This window comes from Pan paniscus, chromosome 5, assembly GCF_029289425.2.
Source record: "Pan paniscus chromosome 5, NHGRI_mPanPan1-v2.0_pri, whole genome shotgun sequence".
NCBI lineage: Eukaryota > Metazoa > Chordata > Mammalia > Primates > Hominidae > Pan > Pan paniscus.
The window spans coordinates 102,339,576-102,352,303 of NC_073254.2; the positions used below are offsets into that span (position 1 = coordinate 102,339,576).

The 12,728-nt window shown below is 42.5% G+C and overlaps 1 protein-coding gene across 5 annotated transcripts in view; it reads right to left on the reverse strand.

Annotated features, from left to right (window-relative positions):
* IBTK (inhibitor of Bruton tyrosine kinase) overlaps positions 1-4,676 on the reverse strand; it is a 78,454-nt gene extending 73,778 nt beyond the window's left edge. For 4 of the 5 annotated variants that reach the window (XM_008969444.4, XM_055113915.2, XM_003816374.5 and 1 more), the window contains exon 1: positions 3,749-4,676. The gene's annotated coding sequence lies outside the window, so the exon portion shown is untranslated. The remainder of the gene's footprint in view (positions 1-3,748) is intronic. The other variant, XM_055113916.2, reaches the window with a different exon arrangement.
* Between the last annotated feature and the right edge of the window lie 8,052 nt (positions 4,677-12,728).

Sequence of the window (12,728 nt, forward strand, 5' to 3'; positions counted from 1 at the left end):
CTCAAACCTTACATTAAAGAATTAAGAAACAACAGAAAAGAATTCCCTAATTCATTAGTATATATAATGTAAACATTTAAAGGGGGAAAAAAGAATGTTAAAAAGTCATTCCATACTATCATATAGAGAAAGCGGCACCTACAGAATACTATGAACATAAACATGGAAGCGATTAAGAGCTAGGATTTCTTAGAGTTTTACATACATAGATTCAAATATAGCAATGTCAGCTGTTATCAGTTATATAACTAAAAAATGACATAATCTCTCCAAGTCGTTTCTTCATCTGAAAATAGAAACAATCCATGGACTTCACATGGTTACTATAATGATAAATGAAACTACCTAACATGGTACCTGGCACTAAATATGCATTCGACAAATAATAGTTTTCATTACTATTGTTTCTTCAGTCATAAAAAGGTAATAAATTTTAACTCCAAAATTCATGTTTGAGCTTCATTATCACTTGTTACCACTTCTCCAAAGAAACCATTATTGCTAAAGCTACTAATGACTTCCAAATTACCAAACACTTTTAGATGTTTTCAATTCTTACTTGCCTTCCCTGCTTTTATGTCTTTAAAACCTCATTCCCTTAAGGAGTCTAAAAGAGATCCAGGAAGGGCAGGAAGTCGCAGAAACATTTAAGCATGGGCTCTCTCTCTTAACCACTTCTTCCTAGGGCATTATCACTTCCCCTGTCCTTCAAACTGGGCTTCTCTGAAATAATCCTCAGTCCTCTACTTCATATTGTCCCTGATAGTTTCAATCCTTTTCATGCTTTTAACTCTACCGTACACATGATTATAAATCCCCAAATCTGTCTCTTGCTCACATATTTGCCCTAAACTCCAGGCCCATATTTCCAATGCCTATTGTACTTCTTATCTATGCATTCAAAAACTGCTTAAAGAAGGGGAAGAAAGCAAAGGAAATAAGCATTTAAAGACCTAATACATACGGAATGCTTTACATCAGACCAGTCAAGTAAACCACCTAAATCATACCACCAAGAAAAGAGGGAGTCAGACTTCAAATACAGATCTGTTTAATGATGAGGTCCATGCTATTTCTGCTACGTTACACTGTCTTCTTCAGTGCATCCATAGTAGGTCACAAGGCATTGGGAATACAAAAATAATTAGGACCTAAATATTTTAGATAAAATAAAATACAGGTTCATGGATAATACTCAGGTGGATGCATAGCTAGTTTAACATATGTACTAACTGAACAAAACTTATGATCTATTACACAGTTCCTATTATCAAAGGGTCACAGTTTGGTAGAAGAGAGTAATTTTATTTAGGCAAGTAACTAAAACATATCATAATTATAAACCTATGGTCAAGATAAAACAAGTGACACGTAGGAACGGAGAGTGCAGAAGAGGGGTCCAGGTAAGACTTTCTACAGGAGATAAACTATGTATAAACTAAGACTTAAAAGATGAGTACTGGCCAGGCACAGTGGCTCATGCCTGTAGTCCCAACACTTTGTTAGGCTGAGGCAGGCAAATCACTTGAGCCCAGGACTTTGAAATCAGCCTGGGCAACATGGTGAAAGCCATCGCTACAAAAAAAAAATACAAAAATTAGGCGTAGTGGCACATCCCTGTAGTCCCAACTACTCTGGAGGCTGAGGTGGGAGGATCACTTAAAACTGGTCAGTCAAGGCTGCAGAGAGCCAAGATCATGCAACTGCACTCCAGCCTGAGCGACTGAGCGAGACTCCTTCTAAAAAAAAAAAGAGTACCATATGCGTTGGCCTGATAAATTCTGGGTGAGAGCACATTTGAAGCAGAAGGGATAGTAAATATAAAAGAACTAGAATCATCTTGGTCCATTCCAAAATTTCTAAATAATTCAGAAGACAGAAAGAAGTGAGGCCTAACATACACACAAGGATAGACAGGATCTTGAACAGCCTTATGTGCCTTTTCTTAGAGATTTAAAAAAAAAAAAAAGGCAGGCAATCCAAAGACATACTTAGGATCTTGAATTGACAAGATGTGGTGGTAATTCCCAGGTTTCTGGCTTGGAGAACAGATAGGGAAACTAGAAAGAAGAGTAAGGGGTCAATACTTTGGAAGTGAGTAAAGCAAAACAAAATTAAACAACGGAAAAAACACAAAAATTATAGGTGAAATTTTGTTTTATACATTATACATAGTGCTCTACATAAATATAATCCTTATTATTGCCCCTGTAAATACGATCACTTTCATTTTCTGATGAGGAAATTCATGTGAAAGTTTAAAAAGCCTACCTAAAATAATACCGACAGAAAAGTGCTCTTGATCCCACCTATTCTATGCTACCAAACTGCTCTCCCAAAAGGCAGTTAGAAAAATTTCAATGAAAGTAGTATAGTGTAGTAGAAAAAAGTACCATGGAATTCAATTCAAAATAATTGAATTCAAAAGCAGTTTGGTAGGGCAGCTGGAGACTCAAGCGATTCTGCCTCAGCCTCCCGAGTAGCTGGGATTACAGGCACACATCACCATGCCTGGCTGATTTTTTTGTATTTTTGGTAGAGACGGGGTTTCACCAAGTTGGCCTCGAACTCCTGACCTCAAGTGATCCGCCCACCTTGGCCTCCCAGACTGCTGGGATTACAGGCATCTTTTTTTTTTTTTTTTTTTTTGAGATGGTGCCACACTCAGTCGCCCAGGATGGAGTGCAGTGGCGCGATCTCGGCTCACTGCAACCTCCACCTCCCGGGTTCAAGCAATTCTCAGCCTCCCCAGTAGCTGGGATTACAGGCGTGAGCCACCGCGCCCGGCCTAAAAAATTTCTTGAAGTAAACTCTGGTTTGACTAAAGCTTCTGCAAATATTTGCAAATGTAATTATTTTTAGAAACCAGTTTTGTCCTCATCTACCTTGCCTCAATTTCTAAAACAAATAAAAGTTAAGGAATTCAAAATACAAAAAGAGAAATGATCAAGAGGGGGCTGGAAAGCCTGTGAATTTACACCACTTTATGGGCACTGAAACACTACTACTCATAAAAGTCATATCCTTTCAGTATTTCTGATAAATTTCAAATGGCCTGCTTCGAGGCATAAGTTAAAAGGTGCTACATGAATCTCTGGCTAACACAGTCAAGTTTTATGAACTACGTTGGAAAACAGGAGTCAAGGACGGCCTATGTTACCTAATTCGCAGCTGAACTAAAACTCTTTGAGCCAGACAGCTCTGCCTGTTACAAAAACAAAGGGCCTGTCTTCTCTGTCTCTCTCAACCCCCCACCCTCCAAAAAGAATCAGTTCCTTTTTACATAGCAATCAATGTCCACTTATCAGATTTCACGACCTGCTTCCCCAGAGTCAGTATCCCCAGGGTGGACTCAAACTTGTGACTCCAGGAAGGGGATAAGGAACATGAGCGCCCACAGGAATGGCTTCAAATCCAAGGCTCGAAGGAAAGTGACACTACATAACTATCACAACTAGGAATGCAATGTCGCTGGAGGGCGTGTCCGGCAGGACGGGAGCGTAGCGCATCGCCGGGACAGGCCATTCATTAGCTGAGGGGGGCGGTAGGGACCCTGGCCACTCGGCCCTCCCCGCGCCGCCTCGCGCGAAGCCCGGCAGCCTCGGGGCCACAGAGTCCCCTCCCCACGGTCCCCCCGCGCCGCCGTCCGCAGCCACCCGCACCCTCCAGAAGGCGAATACTCTCCCCCTGCCCCCGGGCTGAAGGGAAGCCGCACCGCACGGTCGGGCAGCGCCAAGCCCTCCCTCACCAGTCGCTAGATGAAACTGCGCCGGTGGATTCCGCAGGGTCCACATAGAGCCACAAAGGGACTCATCCTCAGTGAAGGCAATAAGAGAAACCGAACGGCGCCAGAGGGGCCAGTCCCCAGACCCGGGTCAGTTCGGCAGGCGGCTGCAATACAGCCGCTACTACAGGAATCGGGAACGGGGATGTAGAGGAAGGGCCCGAGCGGGCGGTTCCCAGTAATAAGACGGGCGCTGGTTGGCTGGGGCTCCTGTATGTCTCTTGATGATTGGCTGGTGCCTGCCCAGAAGGTTTCGCGTGGCAGCACCTCTGCCATGGCCTTTTCCCTGGCGCCCCAAAGGAGCTTGACCTCGCCGGCCTTGGAGCCGCTGACTCAGGCCAGGGGCGGGGAAAAGAAAAAGGCCGCAGCGGGGAACTCTAGGCCAACAACGGTGATGGGAGTGTCCCTTTCAGGCCAGCCATCTCCTAGTTAGAAACGTCTCTCTAGGCAGCTGGAGACTCGGGGGGGAGGCTAAACCCGAGTGGAGAAGGAGACCTGGCAGGATGCCTTGGACACCCGGTCGCTACGCAGCAGAAGCCAAGTGCATAGGCGTCCTGCACAGAAGAGTTTCCTCCCATGGCCTTAGCAGTGGGGTTACTGCAAAGCCAAAGGTGTAGTCTCCGTAAACCCAGCCTCACCCCTCTCTGGATCTCCATACACCCGGATTATCTGGCAGTCACTCCCTTGGTCAGAAGGCGTCACTGCCCTCTTAGATCACCACCGTAGGACTAGCTGCCGACCCGGGTCACGCCACTCACTGCCTGACACCAGGCTTACACTAGGCTTTTTCCACTTGAACTCTGAATCTAAAGGCCATTTAGAAAGTGGTCAAGTGAAAAATGCTAGGAGGGACAGTAGCCAATAATCAATACTAGGTTACTGAATGGGAAACACACTGCTGCTGAATGCCTAATACGGTCAGCACTCAGTAAATGATTGTTCAAGGAGGGGTAGTGTGACTCAAAACAAACGACACTAAGAATCATGAGTTGGCTGTACAGCTCTGCCACGTTGAGTTTTACAAGCCACTGAGTCGACCTCATCTAATCTCTAAAAGAAAGGATTTGCGCATGTCTTAATGCCCACTGAGCTCTGCTTGCTCTCTTTTGAAGCCTTTTTTGTGGGAGGGTAGGTTACTAGCCCAAAGCCACACAGCTGCTTAGCGAAAGAGAAAGGGAGACTAGGACCCAGCCCTCCTACTGCCCTTCCCAGCACATAATTGTTTCTTTGCTCTTTATTCTGAATGTCCTTCTACAAAACAAAAACCAGTTTGTAATGTCAAAATTGAGTGGTTTTGAAAATAAGCTTAAGTTGGCCGGGCGCGGTGGCTCACGCCTGTAATCCCAGCAATTTGGGAGGCCGAGGCGGGCGGATCACGAGGTCAGGAGATCGAGACCGTCCTGGCTAACACGGTAAAACCCCACCTCTACTAAAAAAATACAAAAAAATAGCTGGGTGTGGTGGCGGGCGCCTGTAGTCCCAGCTGCTGGGGAGGCTGAGGCAGGAGAATGGCGTGAACCCGGGAGGCGGAGCTTGCAGTGAGCCCAGATCGCGCCACTGCACTCCAGCCTGGGTGACAGTGAGACTCCGTCTCAAAAAAAAAAAAAAAGAAAAGAAAAGAAGCTTAAGTTGTATCTCCAGATATTTAAAAAAAGAAGCTACATATAATGACTTTCATATTCATGAACAAAGAAGCCAATAATGGCAAATAAAGCTGCTAGTGTAAATAAATGCATTGACCTGAGTTCGTAACTTCTCTCTCTTGTATCTGGGCAAGTTAATTCACTTTTCTGAAGCCTCAGTTTCCTCATTTGCAAAATGGGAGAAATAATGTATTTTGGGGTTGTGAAAATGTAATGATAGAGATATATAGCACTTAGCAGAGAGCCTTAGTCACACACAATAATACTTCATAAATAGTGCTAATGAATAAAGTATTTCCTTAGTGGCTGAATTAGTCCAAGCAGGCATTCATTAATTTAAAAGTTACGGCCAGGCAAGGTGAGTCACACCTGTAATACCAGCACTTTGGGAGGCAGAGGCAGGTGGATCATTTGAGCCCAGGATTTCAAGACCAGCCTGGACAACATGGTAAAACCCCGCCTTTACTAAAAATTAAAAAAAAAATTAGTCAGGCATGGTGGCGCACGCCTGTGATTCCAGCTACTCAGGAAGCTGAAGTGGGAGAATACCCTGAGCCCTGGGAGATCAAGGCTGCAGTGAGTCAAGATCACGCCGCTGCAATGAGTCAAGATAACGCCACTGCACTCCAGCCTAGGCAACCGGAGTGAGACCCTGTCTCAAAAAATAGTAATAAATAAAAGTTAAAATTACCAGGTCTCGGACAATTTGTGGTAAGCATTGGGGATCCAACAGTGAACAAAAATACATGTAGACCCAGATATTCCCAAGCATAATAAATTGCAACGTTTATAAGTATTAATCTGATAGATTTATCTGACTTCCAAAAGATGTGACACATGAACTAAAGAATGAGCAGAAGATAACTCAGATAACTAGATAACGAGGAGATAAGTAGATGAAGCAGGAAAGAAATAACATTCCAGTCAAAGGAATGTAGAATTGCTCCCCTTTTCCCAGGAAAGTTAGATGCTTTCAAAAGTACTTACTGGTTATTTGCAAGACAAAATATTAAAATAATTAGGAAATAGTACAAATGAAATACAATTAAATGAAAAATATATTGTAGATGTGGTTAAGGGAGGAAGAAATCAAAATGAGCCATTTTGTTTGATTTTTTAAAAAATTTTGTGTTTACACATGAAAGAATAGGTCAAAATATATCTACAATGATTGTTTCTATGGTGGGATTATGGGTGATTCTTAATTTCTATCATTTTGACTTTTGTAATTTTCATTGCAATAATTTAAATATTACTTGAATGATTAAAAAAATCAAAGTTTGGAAAAATAATTGACTAGAGTTTGTAAAGTAGTTTTATTTTTTAAAGTAAAAAATAAAAAAAACCAGAGATGGCTTTAAAAGATTGCAGTGATGGGCCAGGTGCAGTGGCTCATGCCTGTAATCCCAGGAGGCCGAGGCAGGCAGATCACGAGGTCAGCAGTTCGAGACCATCCTGGCTAACACGGTGAAAACCCATCTCTACTAAAGAATACAAAAAAAATTAGCCGGGCGCAGTGGCGGGCACCTGTAGTCCCAGCTACTCGGGAGGCTGAGGCAGGAGAATGGCGTGAACCTGGGAGGTGGAGATTGCAGTGGGCCAAGATAGCGCCACTGCACTCCGGCCTGGGTGAAAGAGCGAGACTCTGTCTCAATAAATAAATAAATAAATAAAAAGATTGCAGTGATGGGCGGAGGGAGTAGAAAAAGAATAGTACAGGCATCAAGAGTGGAGCACTGCAGAAATATTTCTAAGCCACATGGCATCTATAATAAACTCCCTAAATACCATTTTTCCAAAATAAATTGGTAGTACTATCCTTTATAATTAAAAGTACTGACATCATTATGTGTATTTTGCTGTCTTTCCAGTTGTATAGGAGTAGGAAATGACAGTGCTGGTGGCAGAAGAGAAAACACTAGAATTTGATTAGAAACCCAAACCTGATTAGGTTCTACAAGAATGATTTTTAGAGGAAGATCAATAGTGCAGCTGGCCTAGAGATGACTGGAACCTTATTGTTTAGCCTCATTCTCTTCTACTCCACACCATCTTCTACAGGACATCACTGGTTGACTACAACTTTCTGGCACATAAATTAAGTACCTCACATAAATCACATATCTCACCTCAGGTTTGCCATTAGGGAAGATAGCACTGAGCCTATTATCTCAAGCACAAAAGTTCTAGGCACCTGACGGACTCATGTCAGCTTGGATTAGGTGAGGAATCAAGGATAACATGATTGACATCCTCTAATAGAGTCATGGTTAAAGCAGAGTGAAGAGTAGTTCCCCAAAAGAAAGCAGGGTGAGGCAGACAAAACAATAGGCCACATAGGGTGTTTGTGTTCTTCTGGATTCAGGTGTATGGTCCCAGCTGCGTTCTTCCTATAGAATCATTATCTTTCCAATCCTTACTTACAGAGGGCCACCTCCCCACATATCTGTGAAGACTTTCCGGATGGCCTTTCCTAGCAATTATTCCCTTTATACTGCTTCTATCACTTAGTCATATAATGTATCACACTGTTTTACTTTTAGATTTGTTAGTTTTACTCCTGGAGACAAGGATTCTAGAGGCAAGGTGCCCAGATACAAAGTTTTACTCCTATGCTTACTATCTGTGAGACGTCAGGCAAGTTACATAAACCCTCTAAGCCTAGTTTCCTCATCTCTGAAATAGGGTTAATAGTATTGCTTTCATAAAGTTCTTAAGAAGTTTAAATGAGATTTTATATATATATATAATATAATGTATATATTATATATATGAAGCTCTTAGTACAACTCTTAGCAACTTAATTGACATAACCTGAAATGAACTGCCTGGATGAATCTGTTTCCACCAAATTAAAGGGTGGGATGGGGAAACAAAGAATAACCCACAAGGTGGCAGTATTTGAATGTAACTTTAGAATCTTATGTTTAAAAGCATAGTCCACGAAAAAAAATCTCTGAAATTCAAGGCAAATACTGGAGAAATTCAAGGTAAATTCAAAGCCTAGATGAAATAAGCAGAACTTTGAGATAAATCAAACTTATAAACTTAGCAGGCTTAGCATTCTATTACAATCAGAACACTGAACTCCTAAAATTCTTCCCTTTACGATGACTGAAAAATGTATCATTTTCCTTTCTCAGCCCATCTTACTGAGAATTGCTCCTATTCCTTTTCTACTTAGCTAAATAATTAAATCTGTGTTGTCACTATTAGAAAGAGAGAGAGAGAAGAAAGAAAAAGAGTGAGTTTGATACATAGTGGTTGGAGCCTTCTCTTCATGCCATAAATCCCTAGGACTGATAGAAAAGACATACTTAGGCCGGGTGTGGGGGCTCACACCTGTAATCCTAGCATTTTGAGAGGCCAAGACAGGCAGATCACCTAAGGTCAGGAGTTTGAGACCAGCCTGGCCAACATGGTACAACCCCATCTCTACTAAAAATACAAAAATTAGCCGGGCACGGTGGCAGGCACCTATAATCCCAGCTACTCGGGAGGTTGAGGCAGGAGAATCACTTCAACCAGGGAGATGGAGGTTGCAATGAGCCAAGATCACACCACTGTACTCCAGCCTGGGCGACAAGAGCAAAACTCTGTCTCAAAAAAAAAAAAGAAAAGAAAACATACTTAACATACTTAAACTTATCAGTGCATTGGAAAACAAGAACCTTGGCCATTGAAGGTCCAGAACTTATGAAGAGTCCTTGAAAAGTGGATAAGAGGCTAGATTGGAAAAAGTAACAGCCTGTGGTGTTGTGATATATATATAGGTTTTCATCCACAGCTCTTGGCTCATAACTCCCATAGCCCTTGTTACAGTCATTTGTTATAAAGTTGGGTATGTTAGACCTCAGGAACAGGCCTCTGACCTTCTCCTGCCCTTCTTCCATAGTTTCCCCACCTTTCTGACTCTGGGTCTTAAGACCCTCCCACGAGAGAGTCCCACCCTATACCCTGCGGGAAGGAATGCTGATGTCCTGAAGCTTCCATAAAAATCCAAGAGGACAGAGTTCATGAGCTTCCAGATAGGTGAACACATGGAAATTCCTGGAGGGTGGCACACACAGGGAGGGCATGGAAACTCCATGTCCCTTCCCTCATACCTCACCCTACGCGTCTCTTCATCTGTATCCTTTGCAATATCCTTTTTAATAAACCAGTAGGCCAGGCGCAGTGGCTCACATCTGTAATCCCAGCACTTTGGGAGGCCAAGGCAGGCGGATCACCTGATGTCGGGAGTTCGAGACCAGCCTCACCACCATGGAGAAACTCCGTCTCTACTAAAAATACAAAATTAGCCAGGCATGGTGGCAAAAGCCTGTAATCCCAGCTGAGGCTGAGGCAGGAGAATCGCTTGAATCCGGGAGGCAGAGGTTGCAATGAGCAGAGATCATGCCATTGCACTCCAGCCTGGGCAACAAGAGCAAAACTCTGTCTCAAAAAAAAATACAAAAAAACAGTAAATATAATTATTTCCTGAGTTCTTTGAGCCACTCCAGCAAATTAATAGAACTCAAAGAGGGAGTCATGGGAACCCCAACTTGAAGCCAATCAGTCAGGAGTTCCGGAGGTCTGAACTTCTGACTGGTGTAGGGGGCTGTCAGATGTATTTGAACCATAGTGAGTCCATCTTGAATAGGGGCTGGGTAAAATGAGGCTGAGATCTGTTGGGCTGCATCCCCAGAAGGTTAGGCAAGAATAGTCACAGGATGAGATAGGAGACTGGCACAAGATACAGGAAGAACCTGCTGATAAAACAGGATGCAGAGTCGGGGAAAAGCGGCTCACGCTTGTAATCCCAGGGATGGGAGGCCGAGGTAGGCAGATCACCTGAGGTCAGGAGGTCAAGACCATCCCAGCCAACATGGTGAAACCCCGTTGCTACTAAAAATACAAAAAAATTAGCCTGGCATGGTGGCAGGTGCCTGTAATTCAGCTACTCAGGAGGCAGAGGCCCACGGAGGTTGTAGTGAGCCAAGATTGTGCCATTGCACTCCATCTCAAAAAAATAAAATAAAATAAAATAAAATACAAAAAATTAGCTGGGTATGGTGGTGCACTCCATCTCAAAAAATAAAATAAAATAAAACAAAATACAAAAAATTAGCTGGGTGTGGCAACACGCTCCTATAATCCCAGCTACTCAGGAGGCTGAAGCATGAGAATTGCTTGAGCCTGGGAGGTGGAGGTTGCAGTGAGCCAAGATCGCACTCCAGCCTGGACAACAGAGCAAGACTCCGTCTCAAAAAAAGAATAGAAAAGAAATGCATGGAAAAAGATATAAGCACAATAAAGCTGGAGTGGCTATTATAATAGCAGAAAAGCAGATTTGAGACAAAAATTGTTGCCAGTAGGTGGGCGTGGTGGCTCACGCCTGTAATCCCAGCGCTTTGGGAGGCTGAGGTGGGTGGATCACCTGAGGTTGGGAGTTCAAGACCAGCCTGACCAACACGGAGAAACCCTGTCTCTACTAAAAATACAAAATTAGCTAGGCATGGTGGTGCATGCCTATAATCCCAGCTACTCAGGAGGCTGAGGCAGAAGAATCACTTGAACCCGGGAGGCAGAGGTTGTGGTGAGCCGAGATTGCGCCATTGCACTCCAGCCTGGGCAACAAGAGTGAAACTCTGTCTCTAAATAAATAAATAAATAAAGCAAATAAATTAATTAAATAAAATTAAAAAATTGTTGCCAGAGATAGAGGGCTATTTGATAATAATAAAAGGGTCAGTTCTCAGCAGGGTGCAGTGGCTCATGCCTGTAATCCCAGCACTTTGGGAAGCTGAGGCAGGCAGATCACAAGGTCAGGAGATTGAGACCATCCTGGCCAACATGGTGAAACCCTGTCTCTACTAAAAATACAAAAATTAGCTGGGCGTGGTAGCACGTGCCTGTAGTCTCAGCTACTCGGGAAGCTGAGGCAGGAGAATCGCTTGAACCCAGGAAGCGGAGTTGCAGTAAACCGAGATGGTGCCACTGCACTCCAGCCTGGGTGGCAGAGCCAGACTCTGTCTCAAAAAAAAAAAAAAAAAAAAAAAAAGAAGGGTCAATTCTTCAGAAGAAATAATGTGTATGCAGTTTTGCTACAGATGTAGTAAAAGAAAAAAAAAAGAATAATTTGTATATACCTAATCATAAAGATTTACATTCCTGATAACAGAACTTCCAAATACATGAAGTGAAAATCAACTGAGCTAAAAGGAGAAATAGATAATTTCATGATCTCAGCAGGAGATTTTAACACTCTGCTCTCAGCAATAGATGGAACAGTTAAACAAAAAAAATCAAGAAATTCATAGGTGTTTTGAACAATACTATAAACCACCTTGACTTCTGTGATGGTTAATGTTATGTGTCAACTTGACTAGGCCACAGAGTGTCCAGACATTTCGTCCAATATTATTCTGTATGTGTCTGTGAGGGTATTTCTGGGTTCAAGTAACATTTGCATTGGTAGGCTGAGTAAAACAGACTGCCTTCTTTAATGTGAATGAGCCCCATCCAATCAGTAGAAGACCTGAATAGAACAAAAGGGAACTCCTCCTACTTGATTGCTTTAGAGCTGGGACATCAGGTTTTTTCCTGCTTTTAGGCTTAGACTTAAACATGGGCTTTTCTTGGGTCTTGAGCCTGCTGGCTTTCATTCTGATACTACAACATCAGCTCTTCTACTTCTTGGGCCTTTGGACCAGGACTGGAACTATGCCATTTGCTCTCCTAGATCTCCAGCCTGCTGACTGCAGATCTCAGACTTATCAGCCTCCACAATTACATGCGCCAATTATTTATAATAAACCTCTCGCTCTCTCTTTCTCTCTCTCTCTCTCCCTCCCTCTCTCTCATTTACACATCCTACTGGTTCTGTTTCTCTGGTGATCTCTGACTGATACAACCTCATTGATGTTTATAAAGCACCACATCCAACAACTCCAGAATACATTTTGTTTTCAAGTGCATGTGGTATGTTCAGCAAGATAGACCATATAGTGGATCTTAAAATGTCTTAATAAATTTTTAAAAATTGGAATCATACAGAGTATGTTCTCTGATCACAATGGAACTACATTAGAAATCAATAAAACTAAGATCTAGGGAAACTTCAAATATGTGTAAATAAACAAGATATTTAAAATAATCCATTGGTCAAAGAAGAAATCACATAGGAAGTTAGATAGTATTTCACACTGAATGAATAAAAATACAACATATCAAAATTTGTATGATGCATCCAAAGCAATGCCTATTCAGAAATATATAGCTTTAAATGCTTATGTTGGTGAAGAAGAGATGTCTAAAAA